Source organism: Heptranchias perlo, chromosome 14 (genome assembly GCF_035084215.1).
Source record: "Heptranchias perlo isolate sHepPer1 chromosome 14, sHepPer1.hap1, whole genome shotgun sequence".
In the NCBI taxonomy this organism is placed as follows: Eukaryota; Metazoa; Chordata; class Chondrichthyes; order Hexanchiformes; family Hexanchidae; genus Heptranchias; species Heptranchias perlo.
The window spans coordinates 15,079,072-15,100,702 of record NC_090338.1 but is presented as its reverse complement, the minus strand read 5'-3'; the positions used below and the strand labels follow the sequence as shown (position 1 = coordinate 15,100,702).

General features: G+C 44.2%; 1 protein-coding gene across 4 annotated transcripts in view; it reads right to left on the bottom strand.

The window, feature by feature from the left end:
• arap3 (ArfGAP with RhoGAP domain, ankyrin repeat and PH domain 3) overlaps nucleotides 1–21,631 on the bottom strand; it is a 201,361-nt gene that overhangs the window by 141,077 nt on the left and 38,653 nt on the right. The window contains exon 1 of one of the 4 annotated variants that reach the window (XM_067996051.1): nucleotides 21,117–21,197. The exons of the other annotated variants lie outside the window; for them this stretch is intronic. The gene's annotated coding sequence lies outside the window, so the exon portion shown is untranslated. Of the gene's footprint in view, nucleotides 1–21,116; nucleotides 21,198–21,631 lie in introns of those variants that run through there. 4 annotated transcript variants of the gene reach the window in all.

Here is a 21,631-nt window from a genome sequence, read left to right as displayed (position 1 = left end):
GCAGGACTTACGGCATGGGTGCAGTAGTGGCTAACAGAGAGATCTTTACAATTTTATTGGACATCCCAAAGTTATCAGCTGGATCTCATGGGTACTGACTGCTGATCAACTTAAGTTAGTTTTATATTTCCTTTCTTTGCATTATAAGAATGTTCCTAAATAAGATCTTATATCACTGGACTTGGCTTGTGTCATGTTTAAAAGACTCACTAATCTAAGCTGCTTTAATACTTATATTCTATGCCTCGGCTAATATTAAAGAGCAGGGAGGTTATGCTAGAACTGTATAAAACATTGGTTAGACCACAGCTTGAGCACTGCATACAGTTCTGGTCACCACATTACAGGAAAGATGTGACTGCACAAAAGCGGGTACAGAGGAGATTTACGAAGATGTTGCCAGGTCTGGAGAATTTTAGCTAGGAGAAAAGATTGGATAGGCTGGGTTTGTTTTCTTTGGAACAAAGGAGGCTGAGGGGAGATTTAATTGAGGTATGTAAAATTATAACGGGACTCGATAGAGAGGACCTATTTCCCTTAGCAGAGGGGTCAGTGACCCGGGGGCATAGATTGAAAGTGATTGGTAGAAGGATTAGAGGGGAGTTGGGGAGAATTTTTTTCATCCAGAGGGTGGCGGGGGTCTGGAACTCACTGCCCGAAAGGGTGGCAGAGGCAGAAACCCTCAACTCATTTAAAAAGTACTTGGATAAGCACTTGAAGTGCCGTAACATACAGGGCTACAGACCAATGCTGGAAAGTGGGATTAAGCTGGATGGCTCTTTTTCGGCCAGCACGGACATGATGGGCCGAATGGCCTGCTTCTGTGCCGTAACTTTCTATGATTCTATGATGCTGTTATAATATCTGATCAATATGAATCTCAGTTGGATCTTCTCTCCAAGATTTCCACTCAGCCTGGTTAATCCCAGCAATAGTTAATGGTGCACTGCAGACCTATGAGTGACAGCAGACAAGATTCAGAAGTGTCAACCGTGTTTATATTAATTGGTGATGGTGATCACAAGTGCCATCGACTCAGTTGGTGTTTCTTTCATCCCAGGTTGTTGGTTCAAGTGCCATCTTGAGAAAAGAGGGTGTGTCTGACACGGATGGCTCCAGCACAGAGTTGGTGGAAGATGTTAAAATGGGTGCTTAATCATACAGATTAAAATGAATTACGTTAAAGTTCATTATCCCTTTCGCATCTCCATGTTTCTCCCTGTCGGGAGAATAAACAGCTGGTAGCAAACTTCACCATTGACACAATGTTGTGCTTATAACTCCACCCATGATCCTGCTTTTGTATATTGGCCACTTCACTTGGAATCCTGAGGTGGGAAAATTCAATACTTCCTATTCACACCATCATACAGGGTGAATTTCACAAATGCATAACCACCCATCTTTACAGAGTTATGAATTGACTGAGTTCCTTTTTGATTATTCTATCTAAAGCATCCATCGCGCTAGTTGCTAGTTTCTTTTCGCAAATCCACAACTCAAAATTTTTCCAGAGGTTTTGCTTCCGCTAACAATGATGTCATCTTGTCCTCAAATCCATTCCTCTGATGAATTTGATTCCGTATGAAAATTATCAGCTAGAGCTTGGTCTTCAGTCAAGGATTTCAGGGTCATCAGGTGAGCATCTTAATCGCTAAGGTCATGGGTCACCTTGATAGTATCGTCACTTTCAACAAATACGGCCGCTGCGTATTTATGAGCAGGACGTGGAAAGTATCACACGTGATACAAGAGGCCCGATATTACCAAGGCGGCGGGTTCACGGCGGGGGGGCGATTGGGCGCGTGGGTAACACGCCCGGTGAAATCAGTCTGCCTCGAACGCAATCGCAGGCAGATTGGATCCACTTACCTCTTGTTCCGGGTTCCCCGCTGCTAAGCTGCGTGGCGGGCGGACTGCGTATGCGCAGTAAGGTCTGTCAGCTGGAGGAGCTCTATTTAAAGGGGCAGTTCTCCACTGACTGATGCTGCAAGAAACAGGAAAAATTACAGCATGAAGCAGCCCAGGGGGAAGGCTGTTCCCAGGTTAATGATGCCTCACTCCAGCTCTTATTGGATGGGGTGAGGAGGAGGGGGAGGACAGAGATCTTGCCCCCGGCGGGCGGGAGGAAGTGGCCTGCCTCTGCCACCAAGAAGGCCTGGCTCGAGGTGGCAGAGGAGGTCACCAGCACCACCAAGATATCGCCAACCTGCATACAGTGCAGGAGGCGCTCCAATGACCTCAGGAGGTCAGCCAAAGTGAGTAAACTTGCTCATTCCCCTACACTCCGTCTGCCACATCACCGCCCCCACCCCACATCTCCTTCTGCACTGCCAACACTACTCTGTCACATCACCCCTCACACCCACTCAAACCTCATCCTCATCTTACCTGTACTTACTCACCTCGCCAGTACTCATCCCGCCACTACCACTCAACCCAATCCTCCTACAATCTCATGGCTCTATCTCATATTCACCCTCTCATGCATCTCTTTCACGGTCAGCCTCACTCAACCTGCCATTACCTGTGCTGTAGCCACAGGGCATGCATCACATATGTGCAGTAGGAAGCGTAAGGCAAACGTGTCGTGAGCATGAAGGGGATGCACAAAGGTGTTTGAGGGTTTGTCATGCTTTTTACTTATATTTAATTTCTGATCAACTCACATTACATATTATATTGGCACCACTACTGCCACGTCTTTGTGAATCTTGTCTGGTTTGTGCAATAATGCCCTTTCCTGAGGATCACAATGAAGACCGTCACTGCAGAGTGGGTGTAGGTGTATTTGCGGGGCTCTTTTGTGCAGACGACTGAGAGACGTCGGCGATGTCCCCGGTGCCACCCTGGAAGGATGTGGAGGAGAAGTTGTTGAGGGCAGTGGTGACTTTGACAGCAACAGGTAAGAAGATGGTGCTCGGGCCAGCTGGGAGCAGATCGGCATGAAGGAGGCTGCAGATGTCCACGACTACATGACGAGTGACTCTGAGCCTCCGTGTGCACTGCTACTAAGAGAGGTCCAGGAAGCTAAGCCTCAGTCTGTGGACCCTGTGGCGAGAGTAGTGCCCTCAGCGACGCATCTCTCTCTGCCGTTGCCCTCCCGCCTGCTGTACAGGTGGATGTGTCACAGCACTGTGTTGTGGAGCTCCACATGTCAGAGGTGGACGGTGTGGCCGGCGAGGCTGGTGATGCTGTTCGCCCTCCGAGGAGGTCATGACTGCAGCTACGGCGGTCCCCATCCGGAAGATGTACATCTGAGGGGGTCCGCAAGGTAGGTACATGTGTCTGGACACCGGGGTAAATGTGCAAGTTGGTGAATTTTCTTGTTAGGAGGAGGGTGGTGGAGGCCAAACTTTGTCCAAAGTGACAGAGTGGCCTCCTGCAATGAGTGAGGGTCTCCCCACCCCCCGACCTGTCAAATGGACCTTTGCAGCTGCCACAGGCTGATGGCTGCAACACGTCCATTTGAACTGGGAGTGTTTCCCCCAGTACGGGAAACAGTCCCAGTTGTTTGGAAAATCCCACCCCTCCTAAAATATCCTGTTAATCAGGTCTGTAAACGACCTGAAATACCAAAATAAATACTTTAAGTGGCACCCCGCTGGCTTTAATTGCCGGCGGGAGTCCCACATGCGGGGGCTGCGTGCGCATGTCAGCGCATCAGTGGGAAACCCGGAAGTGGGCGGGTTGGAGCCGGGCTCCCGACCCGCCCCGGGAATCCCCGATTTTCGGAGGCCCCCGCCAGGAACGCACCCGATCGAGGGTGCTAAAATCGACCCCAAGATGTCACCCACGAGGGAATGAAGTTAAACAAAAACTTGTTTCCGATTTTCAATAGTTTACAAACCTCACAGGGAGAAGACTTACCAGATTCTGCATATCTTTTGAAATGACATGTTTGTGTCTGTGAGCAACAGAGAGAAGGAACAGATACAAGTCAGCCGTGTGAGCCATTCCAAGCTAAATTGATTCAGTTCCCCCGTCACTAACATTGAAGCCTAGATATTACTGCTGGTGATAATGGTGGACCATCATTTCACATTTTTGTACAGCACGAGTCTGCCTTAACCCATTTATTTGAAACTTGATGTTGATTTGTGTAGGTTTCTTTTCTCATTTTATTTTTGAATCTTGTTTTTTCAGTGGCATTTTAATCCGTTAGAAATTGGGGATTTGCTTTTTGAGAGGGCAGAAGAGTTCTTTATCACACCAGGTTGTGTGAATGGGGCTTAGTTCTGTACTATGATCATTACCGAGGCGATGCTGGTTTTCATTGCAATTTCTTTGATCTGATTTTTGGCCGTAGAAAGCTATTATCTATGTTCTTTGTAAAGATCAGATTTAAGGGGTGATTCAACGCTCCCAGGGGAAGCTGCACTGAGAGAGAGGGTCGGTCAGTGATGGGGGTTACAGCATTGCCGCCGTAAATGTCCAAGCCACAATCCCTGTGAGTGTAGCTTCCTGCTGGGATCACAGGGTCACCCCTGTAGAGTTCTTACAGGAATGTTGGACCTCATTCTGGGTGCGAAAATGTACGAGACAGTGACAGGAAGTGGATGCAGATAAGACCAGGGCTTAATGAAGGAGGCCTGGGACAGTTGTGTTGAGCTTGTTTCAGTGGACTTCCTCTTGTCTCAGTTGCTGATGCCAGTTCAACAGGTTATCTCAACTGGTTTCATACAGTACGAACCTTGACCATAAACCAATAAAACAACCTTAGGATCTGTTATTGAGTTCACCTCATTTAATTCAAAGCAGTAATGGTCAAAACAGGGCCCTATACTTGTTGTTTACTGCAACTAAGATTCTATCAACCCTTTGGCTAGTTACTACCTGATCTCTTTGTTGCTTTACATTTTTTTCCACCAGAAACAGACACTTGCACGTTGTACTCAATGCATTGGAAGAATCGGCGGTTTTCGGTGTAAATCTACTGCCTGCTCTGCCTTGTCCGATTTTCTTCCTTCCTGTTCTGAAAGTGCTATGTCTTGCTGAGATACAGACCCACCGTCCAGTACCAAACCTCAGAACGAGTTAGAGCAGGAGACAGTGCGATGTATCTTGATTTCAACACAGCAAGGATACAGAGAAACAAAAGAGAGTATAAGACTGTTCCTTTGGAGCGTAGGAGGAACCAAAAGAGGAAAGTCCAGAGGAGCGATGACCACTGTGTTATCATGGAAATAGAGAGATAAGAATCATAGAATCACACAGGACAGAAAGAGGCCATTCAGCCCATCGTGTCTGTAATGGCTCTTTGAAAGAGCTATCCAATTAGTCCCACTCCCTGCTCTTTCCCCACAGCCCTGCAATTTTTTTCCCCTTTGAGTATTTATCCAATTCTTTTGAAAGTTACTATTGAATCTGCTTCCACCGCCCTTTCAGGCAGCGCGTTCCAGACCAATACAACTCACTGAGTAAGAAGATTTCTCCTTATCGCCCTTCTGTTTCTTTTGCTAATTACCTTAAACCTGTTGTGAGGAAGGTCGCAATGGAGAGAGATATTAGCAGAGAGAGGTGAGACAAAGGTCACCTACCAGACAACAAGTTTATATATACATATATACAACTAGAAAGTATTTCTTAATTCAAATTAACATTTTGAATTACACTGAAAGGTTCACACAAAGATGGAGTGAAACACACTGACACATATCTTCTGCAGGGCACAGGCTTGCTGTTGTCGTTATTATAAGTTAAACATCAGCGATTCTGGCACCAGACCAGGTTTTGAGCATGAGGTGGTGTTTTATTTTGTTTTTTGAAACTGATATGATCTTGCTAAAGGATGACCGTAGAAGCTGGTGATTATAGCTTTGTCCTTGCCACTGTACAGGAAGGGAGTGGATAGGCTACTAATTGCACTTATCAACTGGCTCCTTTCACAGGACACAAATGTGTTAAATGTTCACAAAAGGGAGCTCAAATTTCTACAAGACTTTCTTATCAACAGTTCAACCAATCGAGGGGTTACTGGAACAATCACATTACGTCAGAATGCAAAAATAAAGCTAGAAATACCCGTATCCTAACTTGCACCAAGTCCCGTTCACCCATCACCCCTGTGCTTGCTGACCTACATTGGCTCCCGGTCCAGCAAAGCCATAAATTTAAAATTCTCATCCTTGTGTTCAAATCCCTCCATGGCCTCCTTGCCCCTCTCTATCTCTGTAACCTCCTCCAGCCCTACAACCCTCCAAGAACTCTACATTCCTCCAATTCTGGTCTCTTGTTTTTCTCGATTTCCATCGCTCCATCATTGGCCGCTGTGCCTTCAACTACTTGGGCCCTAAGCTCTGGAATTCCCTCCCTAAACCTCTCCGCTATTCCATCCCTCTCCTCTCCTTTAAGACGCTCCTTAAAACCCACCTCTTGTCACCAGTCCTTATCTCCTTATGTGGTTCAGTGTCAAATTTTGTCTGATAACGTTCCTGTGGAATGTCATGGGACAGTTTTGGGACGTATTGAAGGGACGGCTAAATAAGTACATGAGGAAGAAAGGAATAGAAGTATCTGGTGATAGGTTGAGATGAAGTAAATAGAGTAAGAGGACGCTCTTGTGGAGCATATATACCAGGTTGAATGGCCTGTTATTATGCTGTAAATTCTATATTTTACAACGTTAAAGATGCTATATAAATGCAAGTTGTTGTTGTTGTTGTTGTTATATTGTCCTATCTTCAGGGATTCCATGCAGCTTCACGATTGCAGTCTCATTGGTTGTGGTGGGTGGGGGAGGGTGTCACTGAATCAAAATCAGGAGTGTACGGCCAATCACAGAATTTCTCGTAACTCTGCTGTTACATAACATTAAACATGGGAAAAATATTCCAATTGTTTATACCATGGATGGTATAAAAAACATTTGTAGTGTTTAATGCTTGTACTGGATAGTTGTCTAAGCAGAGTTTACCATGTGATAGCAACACAAAGCGGAGAAAAAGAAAGCACTTGCATTTATATAGCATGTCTTCAGAAAGTCTCAAAGTGCTTCACAGCCAATGAATTACTTTAGAAGTGCAGTCACTGTTGTTATGTAGGCAAACATGGCAACTAATTTATGCACAGCAAGGTCCCACAAACAGCGAATGAGACAATATCCAGTTAATCTGTTTTTTTGGTGATGTTGGCTGAGCGAGGAATGTTGGCCGGGACACTGGGAGAACACATTGCCCTTCTACCAATAGGAATCTTTTACATCCACTAAACCGGGCAGCTGAGGTCTTGGTTGAGCATCTCATCCAAAACACCGCACCTCCAACAATGTGGCACTCCTTCAGTACTGCTGTGTTTCGAAGTGTTTCAGCCTTCAATATACGTAACAAGCCAGTTACATAATTCATTTATGCTTTGCAGTACCCTCTTAATTCAGCACTCAAATTTTGCTCAGTTGTTTCCTGATTTTGTTCCCACTGTGTTTCGTTTTACTCACTGATGTAAAAGGCAGGGGAATTATCACCTAGTTTAGGAGGATTAATTGTCCCTTTAATACAATGAATTCTCAGAGCTTCTTCAAGCTGACTCCCAATATTTCACAATTATTTTCAGACCGAGAAGCAAGTTATTCAATGGGCTGTTGAAACATGGATGCAGTGGATTCAGAAGAAAACATCCTGTATTATTGTAACCTCATTTCCTCCCATTAGCCCAATCAATTCAGCTTGTAACTCGGTCTCAGTTAGCCTGCTCTGGACCACAGAGGTGACTGAGATAGTTAACTGCGATCTTGGAATTCCCCTTTCCCCTTGCTGAGTACTTACTAGAGAAAGACTTGCATTTATATAGTGCCTTTCACAACCTCGAGACATTCTAAAGCGCTTTTCAGCCAATTAAGTACTTCTGAAGCGTGGTTATTGTTGTAATGTAGGAAACACGGCAGTCAATTTGTGCACAGCAAGCTCCCACAAACAGCAATGAAATAAATGACCACTTCTTCTGTTTTAAGTGTTGGTGGAGGGATAAATATTAGCCAGGACACCAGGAAGACTCTCGTGCCCTTCCTCGAATAGTGCCTTGGGATCTTTTAAACCCACCTGAGAGGGCCTCGGTTTAACGTCTCATCCAAAAGAGGGCACCTCCGACCCGTGCAGCACTCCATCGGTACTGTACTGAAGTTTCAGCCTAGATTATGTGCCCAGGTCTCTGGACTAAGGCTTAAACCCACAACCTTCTGACTCAGGCAAGAGTGTTACCCACTGAACCACAGCTAACACCTTAATTGTTTACAGAGCTGCAGCATAGAACAGAGGGTTTACTGCCGATGCAGGGCCTGACACAGCTGCACATCCTGGTATCTCAAAAAGCTACAAAATATTGTCACACCATCTGCTTGTTAGCCCATTTGTTGGCATAAGTTTACTGTTGGGTCGACTTCATTATCTGCCTACGATCAATGAAGCTAAATTAAGCTGAATTCTTTCAAGTGAGAGCTGGGCCTGCTTGTAGCTGGGACGGAGGTCATCTCGTAGAAGAGGTGTAACGTTAATCGTGGCCAGAGTGGTCTCTTGCACTAGTCCCATCACCTAAGTGGGTGGGAGAGGAATTGTCTAGATTTTTTTTCCCCTTAATTGGTCTGAGTTTTTATCTGGTTTTTCATCTCTGCCAGGAGATTACATGGCTCCGGGCGGGTGGGGAGTGTATGTACTGTGATGCACAAGGCATCACAATTGTGTGGGACAGGCTGGATCAACCAATAGGTCTTTTCCTGTCGTGCATACCTGCACTTCCATACACGCACAGAGCTCCACTCAATGCTGGTTAAATTTTAATGGTGGGGAGAATTGAATGAAATTAAATTTCTTTAAACTTAGTTTTGCATGGGACTGAGCATAATCCTTGAGGTGGTCCACTCTTCAATATATAAGAACATAAGAAATAGGAGCAGGAGTAGGCCAATCGGCCCCTCGAGCCTGCTCTGCCATTCAATAAGATCATGGCTGATCTGATCCTAACCTCAAATCTAAAGAACACAAGAAGTAGGAACAGGACCCGACCACTCAGCCCCTGGGCCCGCTCCACCACCCACAGGGCCTTGACCGATCCGAACTCAGCTTCATGTCAATTTCCTGCCCGCTCCCCGTAACCCCTAATTCCCTTTACTTCTAGGAAACTATCTATTTCTGTTTTAAATTTATTTAATGATGTAGCTTCCACAGCTTCCTGGGGCAGCAAATTCCACAGACCTACTACCCTCTGAGTGAAGAAGTTTCTCCTCATCTCAGTTTTGAAAGAGCAGCCCTTATACTTCAGGTGCCTTCACGCCCAAATTACACTGCAGTTTGCATCACCGTAGAAACCGTTTTGCATCAATACATGCTGTATGGTATATATGTTTACTTTGGTGGCTGAACACCAAACAACTCCCTTGAACTGATTCCACGTGACTGTTACACGGTCTCTAAACTCTCCTTTACAGAGGGGAAGATGAACTGGATAAACAAGAAAAAAATCAAGCCCTTCAGCTTCCATTTGCTGTTATAAAATCAGTAAATTTTTATATCGCACTTAAACCCATGGTAGCGGTGATGGCCAGAATGATATGATACCAGAGTTTAGAGTGTTAAATTATGAGGACAGGTTGTGGAAATTTGACTTGCATTCCCTCGAGTGTATAAAATTGAGGGGAGAGCTGATGACAGTGTTTAAAATGTTAAAAGGGTAGATAAAGAGAAATTATTTCCTCTGATGGGGGAAATGAAGATCGAGGGGACATGAGCTTAAAATTCGAGCTAGGCCATTTAAGAGAGAAATCAGGAAGCACTTTTTCACACAAGGGGTAGTAAAAATCTGGAACTCTCTTCCCCCAAATGGCTGTGGATGCTGGGGGACAATTGGAGCTTTCGAGAATGAGATCGATAGATTTTTGTTAGGCAAGGGTATCAAGGGAAATGGAGCACGGGCGGGAAAATGGAGTTAAGGTACAGATCAGCCATGATCTAATTGACTCGTGGAAAACAGGCCCGAGGGGATGAATGATCCACTCCTGTTCCTATGTTACCATACAATTGCTCAGACCAACAGCTGGGCCGATCCATTAACACTGGGCCAAATATGCGGTCAACAGCTGGAACTCCTGGGAGATTTTCCCCTCACTCACCAATAGTGCGCTAAGGTCAATTGTAGAACCCCTGCCGCCACCTGGCTACAATCAGTTAACTTGGGCCAGATCAAACGCGGGATCTCGCTGATCTATATGACGCAATAAACTCGTTAAGCCATCTGGCAAAGTCATTCTTGCAGTCTCAACTAGAATTGCATACGTTTCCTGTCAGCTTGGTCACAAAGTGGAGCTAAAAAATTTGTAGGAGGCAAATAAACTATTCATCAGAATGCATTCTTCCTCCTGACAGTGAAATAGTACAAAAATAGGGTATTTCCAAGAGAAGGAAGTTCCAAAGAAACTCTAAGAATTAGATCAGAATGTGACTGTAAGACAAATACGCCATAGTCTGGACACTGCCAAATTGGCCTCAAAAGTATTCCCAGACTGAGGACCATGTGGTTGTAAGGCCCCGTTGGAGCACAGGAAATAGAATTCCAATCTTCAGAGCCTTGATGGAGTAGGATTGGGGTGGATCAATAGTGCAGTTGTGGAATCACTTCTGATATTTGCTCTGCTGCTGAAAATGAATTGAAATCTTAATGCCAGCATATTCTGTCATCAGACACGGAAGCTCAGTGAGGGAGCAGGGTTGTCAAACCTCCAAGATTGTCCTGGAGTCTCCAGGAATTGAAGATTAATCTCCAGGACACTGCTGTGAGCATCCCAGGAGTAAAATCATACACTTTAGTATTTTTATAACAAATAAATGAAAGAAAGGGGAAAAGGTTGTTTTGACTGACAACCAATTGGTATGGGAAGGTGGTGCGCTGTGAGGACGGACGAAATGGGTAACCAATGGTGGGAGCGTGTAGGCGAGGCAATTAAAAGCAGGAGGTCATATAATGAAAACTCCAGGAATACACGCAACCAAAGTTGTCAACCCTATGGGGAATAAACTTCTATTTCAAAAAAATAAGACTTGTGGTACTAAGTTTACATTATCAATGCCTGACTCAAAACCATATGGGAGGCAACCCGACTGGTCTAAAAGCAGTCTCGGACTACTAGCATTGTCTGGGCACTGCGCGTGTCTTCTGAAAACAAGCCCTGAAAGGTGAGCCAGTATTCCCGGAGATGAGGGGAGAGAATTGGTTGGTGTTTGGGATGGGGATCCTCCGTGATAGGAACACTGCTGGCAGGGTGGTCTGCACCCTTGGTGTCCACTTGTTTTTATTCTTCCACCAGACTCCCGGTCCACTGGACCCTGCTTTCCCTTGCTGGTTTTTCTTACTTCCCTCTCTACCTATTCCCCTTTAGCTAGTCACACGCCATGCGGACAATTTTAACCTAACCCTCCCATCAGGAATCTGACAGGTTTGGGTGCAACGCTGATTCTACACCCTGCCCTATCTCTGTAACCTCCTCCAGCCCTACAATAGACTTTAGGAGCACATAGTCAGACTGGTGGAATGGGCAGACACATGGCAGCTGAAATTTAACATGGGTAAGTGCAAAGTGATTCATTTTAGTCGGAAGAATGAGGAGAGGCAATATAAACTAAATGGTACAATTTTAAAGGGGTTGCAGGAACAGAGAAACCAGGGGCATATGTACTCAAGTCTTTGAAGGTGGCAGGACAAGTTGAGAAGGCTATTAAAAAGGCATACAGGTTCCTTGGCTTTAATAAATAGAGGCATAAAGTACAAAAGCAAGGAAGTTATGCTAATCCTTTATAAAACACTGGTCAGACTCCAGCTGGAGTATTGTGTCCAATTCTGGGCACCACAGTTTAGGAAGGATGTCAAGCCCTTAGAGTGGGTGCAGAGGCGATTTATTAGAATGATATCAAGAATGAAAGACTTCACTTTTGTGAAGAGACTGGAGAATCTGAGGTTGTTCTCCTTAGAGCAGAGAAGGTTAAGGGGAGATTTGATAGGTGTTCAAAATCATGAAGGATTTTGATTAGAGTAAATAAGGAGAATCTGTTTCCAGGGGCAGAAGGGTTGGTAACCACAGGACACTGATTTAAGGTGATTGGCAAAAGAACCAGAGGCGACATGAGGAAATTCTTTTTTACGCAGCGAGTTGTTCTGGAATGCATTGCCTGAAAGGGCGGTTGAAGTAGATTCAATAGTAACTTTCAGAGAGCTGGTGCAAGTACGATGGGCTGAATAGCCGCCCTCTGTGCAAAGGGAAGGCGGTGCGCTGGAAGGTGGGGACGGAGGTCATGTGATAAAGCTTCCAAGAATACGTCCTACCAGAGATGCCAACCCCAGCAAGGAGCGGCATTCGGAGGGAACATTGGCCGGGAACTCATGGGTCCACAGACCATGATTTTCTCCCTATTTAGTTTGACAGATGGAAGGTCAAAAACTGCGGGCCCTTAATGTCCTGACCGGTGCTTCTTTCAAGCACAATTCGTTGCCCAATTGGAGAAGTATCCCTTAAATGGTGCTTTTACCTGAAAAAGTAGAAGTGCTCCCCTGTTAAACAGAAGCATCACTTTTATCACACTCTTGCTTTTCTGGATAGTTAAACATACCCACTCTAATGAAAACACTGCCTAGAAGTGATAGTGTTTCCACTTTGCAAGTTGCAAGACAGCTTCAAAGTAAGGTACGGAACAGGTCAGATACAGTTCAAAGCTCGCCTGGGAAAGAGACAGGCGGATTAGTAGCTCCTTATTTATACCACAGGGAAGGAGTAAGAAAGCAGGAGCTAGAAAATATGGCCACTCTACCCCTCCCTCATCAGTACAACTGCTTCCTGCCTCTAAGCCCCCTCCTGCTACACTGTCATAACATGCGGTTTTAGGAGTATTCGTGGCAGCATCTAAACATGTAAAACCATAGAAAATTACAAAATATTAAAATTGCAAGTACCCCTGTACTCATCCATATAATGACGTGCAAACATTTTTAATTTTTCACTGAGCTGGGCTTGTTTTTTCTAGAGTTAGAGAGAGAAGCCATCAGGAAGGGCTCCCACTATTGCTTCAATTGAAGTACAAGGAGGAGCGGAAGGACTGGAGAGGGACAGGATACAGTGGGTCTGGCAGCAACCAATATTGTTTTGCCTGCCAATCAGTTCCCTTCAGCCTCCGGGATTTATGATAGTGGGAATGCGATTTAGAAGTTGTCTCCTGCCATCATCTATTGGAAACCCACCAATCTGTTTATAGCAACAAAATGCAGTCTGAGTCACAGGTTCACTCTGCTATTACAGTAAACGCACAAAGAAGTGGGGAGTACTTCATTACGATTCAGTATTTAAAAACGCAAATACCCCATGTGTATACAAGGTTTTCTATTTAAGTGAGTCACTCATTTCTGTTTCTCAAGAACTGCAGCTCACTTTATGCCAGGTACCTGAATCCTCCAAGAATTGTATTCAAGAATATCAAAGAAATTGGCCTTTATAATAGCACCTTATCATCTTGTTGAACTGTCTCAAAGTGCTTCGTACAATTTCTTTTACTAGACTGCGGTGATCATTGTTAAGTAGACAAATGGGGAGGCCACTCTCTGCAAGCAACATCCCCCAGCAGCAGTGAGTTGAGTTCATCTGTTTTTGGTGGTGTTGGTTGAGGGGGAAGTGTTGTCCAGGACACCGGGAGAACTCCCCAGCTCTTCCTCAAATAGTGACATCATACGGTGCATGGGGTAATTTACACTCAATTGACTGCCAAAAGAACCAGAGGAGAGATTAGGAGGTTTTTTTTTACGCAGCGAGTTGTTATGATCTGGAATGCACTGCCAGAAACGGTGGTGGAAGCAGATTCAATCATAACTTTCAAAAAGGAACTGGATAAATACTTGAAGGTGAAAAAGTTGCCGGGGTGTGGGGAAAAAGCAGGGGAGTTAGACTAATTGAATAGCTCTTTCCAAAGCCGGCACAGACGTGATGGGCCGAATGACATCCTTCTGTGCTGTGAGATACTGTGATTCTTTACAGTTGAGATACCAAATACTTGCTTCGAGATCCAACTGGTGAGCCTTGTTCTGAAATTTAAAGACTGCTGCAAGCAAAGCTACCGGGCAAGTGGTGGGATACGGGAGAGTTAGAATAGCAGATGTCAGTACAATTAATGGCCTATGCTCACTTGATTGCCGGAGGTAATCTTCAGAACAAAATAGAAACAGGAGTTTACAGACAAGCAGCGCAACGAGAGAAAGAATAGTGGATAATTATAGACCCAAAGATTAGTTTGACCAATATATAATTAATAGCCGTATTAGATTAAGCACAAGAGCACTGGATATCTCCCCTCTCTCCCCACCAGCCCCCCTCCCAGAGCAGCTCAGTAAGTAGTTATGAACCCTTTCCATCTGAAGTGTAGACAAGCCGATATTTATGATTCCCAAGAGCTGGAGTGGAGACAGGACCTGTAGATATTCCTAACCTTGCTATTTATAGAGCTGCTTATCTCCTCATCCAATCTCTGCCACTTCCTTGACAGCGGTTCAAAGTTGCCTCCATCATAACAAGCCAAAACACAGGATACAGCTGGCTCCCAAATTCACTGGGAACAGAAGAGCTCGCAACCTCCCTCCCCCCCTGCAACTTCAAAAGGATGAGGATTAATGACGAACGTGGTGACTAGCTCCACTGGATGTTTAACCCTCTCTCGTCCTCACGCAACAAAGGAATCGGTGATTCTGAGGTAATGTAGGGCCAAGTCCCATTAATCAATTCTCAAAGGATTTCCTGGTAGTGAACTGCAAATTAACGTACAAGAAACCTGCAAAAGTGACGTCGCAAGCCTTTGTGTGACTGCCTTGACACATCAAGGACATGGACTGAACTGAGGGTCACCCTACTACCGTAACAGCTGTTACTAGCACAAAAGCAGATGCAAGAACAGAATAATCATCCACCCGCCCCCCCGTAAAACGGAAGCAACTTAGAACATAAACAGTAAGAGTGACGATTGGTTAACTCTTAGACTGGCTACTGGATCAGTGTGTCTCCTGTCTCCCTCTTGCTTTCATCTCAAGTGCTATGATACTGAAAATACCCCAAATACTACAGTACTGTTACTCAAACATCGGGAATTGATTTATTGCTGTAATGTTTGAATACTGCCCATGTATCTACGTAACTAGTCACTGCTCTTCAAAGTAATTCCCTATATGTGATGATGTTTCTGACATGAGGGACTTCAGTCATATGGAGAGACTGGAGAAGCTGGGAATGTTCTCCTTAGAACAAAGAAGATTAAGGGGAGATTTAATGGAGGTACTCAAAATGATAAAGGGTTTTGATAGAGTCGATAAAGAGAAACTGTTTCCACTGACAACAAACAACAACGTTCCATAAAAAATAAACCCTTTGCTCCTTCTGTTATCCATTTCTATCTTCTATCCTCCCCATTTGGTCAAATTTAACTTTTAACTTTGCTTTTACTTTTACAATGCCTCCTTGCTCCCGTTGTTTGTTTTAAAAGGAGCTTGACTTAACAAGCAGTATCGACACTAAGTTGCAGGACAGCGGCTGGATACTCTAGGTTGGGGGGGAGGGGATAAATTTCCAGGCAGCCAGTCCAGTAGATTGAGCGGTTCATCCGCCCGATACCTACAGCTCTTCGGCCCAGTCCATTTTAAGGCCTGGTCCTCAATTACATATATCCGGCGAGCTGCATTGCCCAGAACGGGCAGCCTGCTGCGCTTCGTTGCTCTGAGCCAACAGATATCCATCAATCTCAGTCTTGAATATATTCAATGACTGAGCATCCACAGCCCTCTGGGATAGAGAATTCCAAAGATTCACAACCATCTGAGTAAAGAAATTGTTCCTTATCTCAGTCCTAAATGGCTGACCCCTTATCTTGAGACTATGGTTCCTAGTTCTAGACTCTCCAGCCAGAGAAAACAGCCTCTTAGCATCTATCCTGCCAAGCCCTCTAAGAAATTTATACATTTCAATGAGATCACCTCTCATTCTTCTAAACTCCAGAGAATATAGGCCCATTCTACTCAATCCGTACTCATAGGACAACCCTCTCATCCCAGGAATTAAACTAGTGAACCCTTCCTTAGGTAAGGAGACCAAAACTGTACACAGTACTCCAGGTGTGGTCTCACCAGAGCCCTATATAATTACAGCAAGACCTGTTCTGAAGGACTGACAAATGTGAGACACGGTTGTAACCCCATCAGTTTTAGCATCGAAACCAGGAAGGGAGCTGCGGACCTGAATGCTCATCAGCAGCCTCCACAGCCCACCAGCACCCAGACACTTTTTTGGAGTTCAGAGGACATTTGCCAACCACCTGCAACAAACCATCCAGCTTCCTTTTGAACAATAGCAGAAAATCAGCACCCCCAGCACAAATTAGCCATTTATTCCAAAGGTCAATGACGTGTAAAGAAAAAGCTTCTGACATATAACCTAGTTCTATGCTCATGTAACTTATGCACGCACGTCCCAGTTTTCTCCATAACATATCTAATTTGAATCACGTGTACAGTGCAGTCCCTTTATCATTTTAAATACATCAATCAACTCGCCCCAAGTTCTTCCAGTCAATTCAACAGACCTTCGTCATAACAAACCCATGCAATACTCAAACACAAGGGATGCGAATCACTCACTACTTGAATTCGATAAGACTGAAAGAAAAATATTGCCAAAGAGATTCGGAAAAATTGAATCTTTCAGGGGGCTTTGGTGATCACTGCAGTAAATGTTGCATTGTCTTATCGATACAAATTGCCAATTAAACAGCTTCCAGGGTCCCATTAAGAAAAACAGAACTTGCATTTATCATTGCCTCAGGGCCCTTCAAAGCATTTCACATCCAATCACTTTTGAAATCTACTTTTGCCATGTAGGCAAACATAGCAGCCAGTAAGAACCCACAAACTACAAATTACATAGAATTACATCAAAATTACAGATCAGAAACCAGCCATTCGGCCCAACTGGTCTATGCTGGTGTTTATGCTCCACATGAGCCTCCACCCATCCTACTTCATTTCAACCTATCAGCATATCCTTCTATTCCTTTCTCCCTCCATATATTTATCTGCCTTCCTCTTAAATGCATCGATGCTATTCGCCTCAACCACGCCATGTGATAGTGAGTTCCACATACTAACTGCTCTCTGGGTAAAGAAGTTTCTCCTGAATTCCAAATGAGATGAATGACCAGTTAATCTAATTTTGTTAGTGTTGGCTGAGAGAGGAATGTAGGTCAGGACACTGGGAGAACTCCCTGATCTTCAAATAGTGCAATGTGAACAGGTAGACAAGGCCTTATTTTAACAGTTCATCCCAAAAGGCAATATCTCAAACAAGGCAGCACTCCCTCAGTGCTGAACTTTAATTGTCAGCCTAGATTATGTTCTCAGGTCATGGGGCTTGAAAAAGCCCAAATTCAAAACAATCCTCCTCAGGTTGAAAGGATAATAAAGATTTCTTCCAAACAAGAATGACAGTAAATACTGGGACAAACCGTGATGGAAAACTAGTGCCAGAGGACTGGAGGATTACGAATGTTACACCTTTGTTCAAAAAAGGGTGTAAGGATAAACCCAGCAACTGCAGGCCAGTCAGTTTAACCTCGGTGGTGGGGAAACTTTTAGAAACAATAATCCGGGACAGAATTAGCAGTCACTTGGACAAGTGTGGATTGATTAGGGAAAGCCAGCACGGATTTGTGTTTAACTAACTTGATAGAGTTTTTTGATGCAGTAACAGAGAGGATAAATGAGGGCAATGCAGTTGATGTGGTGTATATGGACCTTTCAAATGGCGTTTGATAAAGTGCCGCATAATAGTCCTGTCATCAAGACTGAAGCCCATGGAATAAAAGGGGCAGTGGCAGCATGGACACAGAATTGGCTAAGTAACAGGAAACAGAGTAGTGGTGAACAGTTCTTTTTCGGACTGGAGGGAGGTGTACAGTGGTGTTCTCCAGAGGTCGGTACTAGGACCACTGCTTTTCTTGATATATATTAATGACTTGGACTTGGGTGTAAAGGGCACAATTTCCAAATTTGCAGATGACACAAAACTTGCTAGTTCGTGAACAGTGAGGAGGACAGTGATAGACTTCAAGAGGATTTAGACAGGCTGGTGGCATGGGCAGACACGTGGCAGATGAAATTTAATGCAGAAAAATGCGAGGTGATACATTTCGGTAGGAAGAATGAGAAGAGGCAATATAAACTAAAGGGCACAATTCTAAAAGGGGTACAGGAACAGAGAGATCTGGGGATATATATACACAAATCATTGTAGGTGGCAGGGCAGGTTAAGAAAGCGGTTAAAAAGGCATACGGGATCCTGGGCTTTATAAATTGAGGCATAGAGAACAAAAGCAAGGAAGTCATAATGAACCTTTATAAAACACTGGTTTGGCCACAACTGGAGTATTGTGTCCAGTTCTGGGCACCGCACTTTAGGAAAGATGTGAAGGCCTTAGAGAGAGTGCAGAAAAGATTTACTAGAATGGTCCAGGGATGAGGGGCTTCAGTTACGTGGATAAACTGGAGAAGCTGGGGGTTGTTCTCCTTGGAACAAAGAAGATTGATAGGAGATTTGATAGAGGTTTTCAAAATTATGAAATTATAGATAGAGTAGATAGAGAGAAACTGTTCCCATTGGCGGAAGGGTCAAGAACCAGATAACATAGGTTTAAGGTGATTGGCAAAAGGACCAAAGTTGGTATGAGGAAAAACTTTTTCACACAGCGAGTGGTTAGGATCTGAAGTGCACTGCCCAGAGGGGGTGGTGGAGGCAGATTCAATCATGGCCTTCAAAAGGGAACTGGATAAGTACTTGAAAGGAAAAAATTTGCAGGGCTACGGGGATAGGGTGGGGGAGTGGGACTAGTTGGATTGCTCTTGCATAGAGCTAGCACGGACTCGACGGGCCGAATGGTCTCCCTCCGCGCTGTAACCTTTCTTTGATTCTATGATTTTGCCCCAATCTGTACAAGTAGATATTATCTTCTGGATACCACAATATACTGAACAGTGGCAGTCCTCTATACTGTACCGTTTAGATATTTCTGAATAAGTCACATTCAGCACAATTTAGATCAATTCAGATTCCACAAAATTCTTGGCCTTGCAATCCTACCACCAAATCTACTCAGAGGTTGTACAGTAACATGCTTTGTTCATAAGAACAGGAGTAGGCCATTCAGCCACACAAGCCTGTTCCGCCATTCTATTCGATAATGGCTGATCTGTACCTCGGCTCCATTTACCTGCCTTTTCTCCACATTTATTGATACCCTTACCTAAAATTTCAAGTGACCCAGCAGCCACAGTCTTTTTGGGGGCAGAGAGTTCCGTTAGTTCTACTATTCTTTGTGCGCAAAAATGTTAATATGAAAAGCAGCTGCCAGCAGTATTTACAAATGAAAAAACATAACAAATGCTAGTGCCCTGGGACCCAGTAGTGAGGCTGATTGGGCCCACACACCTTCACAGAACAACAGTCTGCTGGGGGCTACACGGCAGTCAGTTTGCGCACAACTGTGGAGTTTTTAAAAGCTACCTATGGGTGATTGAGGTACTTTCAATATAAAGTATCGTTATCTCCTCTTTATGCTAGCTTCCTGTACTCCATGGCAGAGCCATAGCAGAGCTATCCTTAATGGTTTCAGTCATGGCTCAGTGGTAGCACTCTCAGCTCTGAGTTAACAGGTTGTGGGTTCAAGTCCCACTCCAGAGACATGAGTATACAATCTAGGCTGATATTCCAGTGCAGTCCTGAGGGAGTGCTGTACTATCGGAGGTGCTGCCTTTCAGATGAGACGTTACACCGAGGCCCCGTCTGTCTTCTCAGGTGGACGTAAAAGATCCCATGACACTATTTCGAAGAAGAAGAGCAGGGGAGTTCTCCCCAATGTCCTGGCCAATATTTATCCCTCAACCACTAAAACAGTTGATCTGGTCATTATCACATTGCTGTTTGTGGGACCTTGCTGTGTGCAAATTGGCTGCCATGTTTCCTACATTACAACAGTGACCACATTTCAAAAGTACTTTATAGGCTGTAAAGCGATTTGGGACACCCTGAGGTCGAGAAAGGCATTACATGAATGCAAGTTTTTTTTTATACAATGTGTTGTACATTTTGTTCTCTTTCTCGAGACTTCCTACAGTACAGGAACTTCAGTCAATTCTCTTACAATGGACTTCGACTGAAAATACTTCTTGCAAAACAAATCATCACTATATCGAGGGTTTCATTATGCCATAGTTGACAGAATATTACAGCGTTTCAATGAAATGAAGTTTGAGCTCAGCCACGACTCATGAACGATTGCGTTTTGATGCGAGTGCAAAGACACTCTTCTCAAGATTGTGCTGACCTCTCCGTTCCCTCAAGCAGTGAACCTGACCTAAAACAGACTACATACTTGACAAAAAGATAATGATCCTACAACAGGCCACCTCCCACTGTTAAATTGAATGAATGCTTTTAAAATATTAGCATCATTAAGCAGTTCAATCAATATGCTGACAGAGATTAAGCTTGTTGCCATCAGAGGCGCTGATTTACGAGACTCTCCTGACAGACTATACGGTAATAAATGAAGATTTTCAGTAAAAAGTCTTAGTGATTCAGCAAAAGGCTGTTCCATCAATTAGATACATAACATGCAAATTGTAAAATTGGCATTTTCACCATAAATAGTGAACTTTTATTGGTAAATTACGGTGAAAATGCCACTTTTACAATTCACATTCTGTGTATCTAAACGACAGAACACCTTTTTGCTGAAATAATAATCCTTTAAAACAATGAATTAAAACATTGCGACACAGTGGAACTTAGTGAACTTGTATTAGTAAAATCCTAGTTCCACTGTATTGCAACGTTTTAATTCTCAGTTTAACTACTGAAGTTTGCAATACACTAAATGTGGTTTTTATATACATAATACTCATTAAACAGCCCTTTACAGAACAGTGAGGTTTAGTCATAGGACCGTTACACTTAGATGGGGCAACAAGATGTTAACTAAACTAGTGTATATTGCACCATGAAAATATAAATCGCACGCCAGAACACATTTGTATGGGAATGTTTGTATAAGAAAATCCCTTACCTCTGCTGGCTTTGGCTGCTGACAGGTTTGCAGTGAGACAGAGCAGGCGGTCATTGTGAAGTGCAATGCATGGTTCTTCACAGAACACTGCAGTCTCTTGCCTCAGGCACTACGTCGACTGCGATATCATGCTGGTAATTTATGGCTTACTCAACTTCCTGGTACGAAGTCTCCTACAATGGTTACAGTGAGTGCTGTTGGAACGCTTCAGGCTGGCTTTAGAAGGTCACAAAGACAATGGAGGAACAAAGCTCAAAACCTCTTCTCAAAAACAGCAATTGCTGAATTAGGACTACAAGTGTATGTGAGATCCATGGTGAAAATATACTGCCAAAGAACTTTTTTGCCAATATTCTCACTTCCCTTTCTTCAAGCTGACTCAAACTGCGGTATGGTTTCATGTGTAAGACAGTGAACGTTAGCAGGTTATTTCACCATGAAAGTTTGCACGTGGACCCCCACACTCGTAGAATCATACTGTGCAGAAGGAGGCCATTCGGCCCATCGTGCCTGTG